The sequence below is a fragment of the Fulmarus glacialis genome, unplaced genomic scaffold, assembly GCF_000690835.1.
Source record: "Fulmarus glacialis isolate BGI_N327 unplaced genomic scaffold, ASM69083v1 scaffold1784, whole genome shotgun sequence".
In the NCBI taxonomy this organism is placed as follows: domain Eukaryota; kingdom Metazoa; phylum Chordata; class Aves; order Procellariiformes; family Procellariidae; genus Fulmarus; species Fulmarus glacialis.
In genome coordinates, this window is record NW_009207246.1 from 87,324 (window position 1) to 90,419 (window position 3,096).

At 39.2% G+C, this 3,096-nt stretch overlaps 1 protein-coding gene across 1 annotated transcript in view; it reads left to right on the forward strand.

Annotated features, from left to right (window-relative positions):
• PHLPP1 (PH domain and leucine rich repeat protein phosphatase 1) overlaps nt 1-3,096 on the forward strand; it is a gene marked incomplete at its 5' end in the record, with an annotated part of 66,506 nt that overhangs the window by 40,437 nt on the left and 22,973 nt on the right. The gene's annotated exons all lie outside the window — the stretch shown is intronic.

Here is a 3,096-nt window from a genome sequence, read left to right on the forward strand (position 1 = left end):
TCTTTAAATATTCTTAGGCTTGTTTGATGGAGTGTGAAAGCTTTTTTTTCCCCTTCAGTCAGAGGCTAGAACGTATTTATACCTGTCAAACAAAACAAAATCTGTGCATAAGGCTGTCAGAAAAACTCAGTTATTCCCCTGTCCTTGCTTTATGAATTTTTTATGCCTTTCACATGTTTGTCACTAATTTAGCTGGTGTCACCACTTGATATGCTTTCTGGAGTCTTATTTTTATGCTGCTGTTTCTTTAGGCTCAGAGTCTTCATAATCTTTTTTCCTCGGTATGAACATACCCTATAGAGTGGCTGTGATTGAAATACGGGAGGTTGGTAGCATAGTCTGGGGATGGTGGATGGGCTTGCCCCGCTTGGTGTCAGTGTTCCTTGCACCTCTGTGCTTCCACAAATAGAAATGGGATTTCTGAGTGTTCAACCCATGCATAATTTAACAGATAGTGGGATTGTGTGCTGTGTATTTCTGATCCTAACTGTGACAAAAGGAATGTATAGCTCCTGGGTTTCTTGAGCGGTGGAGAAGCAAGAGGAGTGGTGATCTCACTGTCACAGCCCCTCACCCAAATAAGAGCATTGCGAAACCCCTACTGGTGTACTGTTCATTCTGACGTGAACAACAGTTCATGGTTAAATTTCCTGGGATTCACTGTGTTCGGAGTTGGAGAATTAGGTTTGCAGTTGAGATGATTTCTAAATAAACCGTAACTTGACTTACTCTTGAACAGTAATGTTCTGAGGAATTTATCATTTAGGTTAAAAATTATCTTTCAAAAGGTGAACTTTACTAGGATGGGTTTTTGGTTCTGGGAACCAGTGCGTGATTCATTTCAGCCTTGATTTGCTTTAAAGAACCTTTAAAATAATTTTTGAAATTTTGATTTTTTTTTTTTTTTTTTTTTTTTTTTTTTTTTGAACAACACTATTGCATACCTGTCCACATCCAAGCCTGTGTAGGCTATCACCTTTGGAACAAATTGATTATCAGCAAAGTTATTCTGATGTTAATTTACTGTTTCAGTTGAGACTTTACATAAAAGTGCAGTCAAAGCATTGAAACTTAGCAATGTTGCTACTGTAATAATTGTGATTATCTGTCACATTTCTGTTTAAAAGTGGTGAAATTCATAGCCTGTTCATGTGGCAAGGATGTTTCACATCAGCACCTGTAATTGTCTTGTGGATGACTTTCCAAACTATTGTACATTAGAGATTGTATGAACTTCAGAAATGCAACCTTGTAAAAAGCTTTTTTACAGGAAGTTGCAAAATTAGGTCAATAAAAAAAATCCTATTTACAGGTCCCAAGTTGAAATTCCTATCTGTTAATTTGGAAAGGAAAGAAATTTTTAAGTAAGTTTCAGAAAGCTACCGGCATCTTTGAAAGCAGAGAGAGAAATAATTTTGTAAAATTTGTATTAAAAACAGGTTGTAAGTTAGGATGTAGATTAGCGCAATTTTGGCAGTGAGAGAGAAGCTGAATAAAATTTTCTGTACTGCAACTCATCTTTTTAAACTGAGCTACAAAACTGTAGACACCTTTTCATTATTCTTTTGTGATGCCAAAATGAAGTAGTACAGGCTAAAACCAGAATTGGGGGTAGATTTCCAGAAGTTGCTAGATGTGTGCTGAAAAGAGGTAGAATTGAAAAATACATTGAATAACAGTACTAAATGGCTGATTGAGACTTGGGGATTTCTTCCCTCTGCAACTTTGATGTTCTGCAGCTTTCAAGCAGTACAGGGCACGTGTTCTCAGTGTCTTCTAAGGGTATTAGCAAAGTCATGTACTGTCGCAGGAGATGAACAGAGCTTACGCGTTCTGGCATCTCATCACCACTGCAATCTCCCTCGTTTGTGATGATAATAGAAGCAGTTGGCTTGGGTGGGGTTTTCCCCCTTGTTCCCTACCCCTTTACTGGTTTAGATGACTTGGCTTGCAAATGGCTTGTCCATGCTGGTGCTCCTATGACTGCTGCAGAAGTGGTAACTATGAAGGAAAACAGCAGTGCAGGTTAGTGCACAATGTCCGAGCTTTAAGTTTGGAATTTCCTACAGGAAACATCTTTTTATTTTGTTTTCAAATGTTTGCATCTGTCAGCAGCTAAGCATCGATAGAAATGGGTCTGGGCCAGGGAAAGGTGTTAAGAGGTTTGCTTTGTTTTGTTTTAAAAAGGTAAAATGCTTCTCTTCTCCAAGCGTTCCTTGGGAAGCACAATCTGTACTGCCAGACTTGCCAAGAGAACTGGGTTTCCCAAGTGGTCTGCCACGGTCTCCACCCAGCATGTAATGTTGGACAAATCACTTTACCTTACAGAACCTTTCTCTCTCCATAAAATGACTCACCTTTTGCAGCCTTGAAAAGATTAGTTTATTTTTTTGGAAAGGTACTCCGGTCTGTGCAACTGACAGATGAGATCTTGTCTGGATGTGAAGTCTCATGCTGTGAATTATAAACGCTTTCTCCTTCTCAATCCTGAATATTTGACAGAAGTGGGTGTGAAGCGCCTTGGGCAAACTTCAGCACAAGCACTGGTGGGCTTTGACATCTAGAACATCTGAGGAAGGGAGGGAAATCGGTGCATTGGTGCATGAAGAGAGAAGATCACTTTCACCAAAAAGAAAGGAAAAAATACTGAAAAACCTCTGTTCTTTTAATAGAAGAATCAATGAACATCGCTTTTCTGCCTTAATCCTTCAAAGACCAATGAAAAGATGTCATTCTCTGCTGAAGAGTATAATTTAGGGATATTTTGTTGGTCTGCTTTTTAATTAATCTTCTGTTTTAAACTGTTACTTGAGGAGAAATTGAGGACTAGCCTATGAAACATTTCTGTGACCAAGACAGAACTTGGTTCTGTTTATTGCACTGAAAGTATGCACATCTTGATCATGTTAGCAAGGATTTCTCTTGTAGGGTGGGGATTTTCTTGGCAAGATGCGCGCCACAGAGGCAGCCAGATAATCTCTTCATTTCTCATTACCAGATGCTGCAAAAACAGAGAATTCATGCAACTGCTACGGCTGACAGGGAAAACTCCCAGGCTGAGTCCTGCCTGAACCTTTTTTCGTGCACCTGCATTCC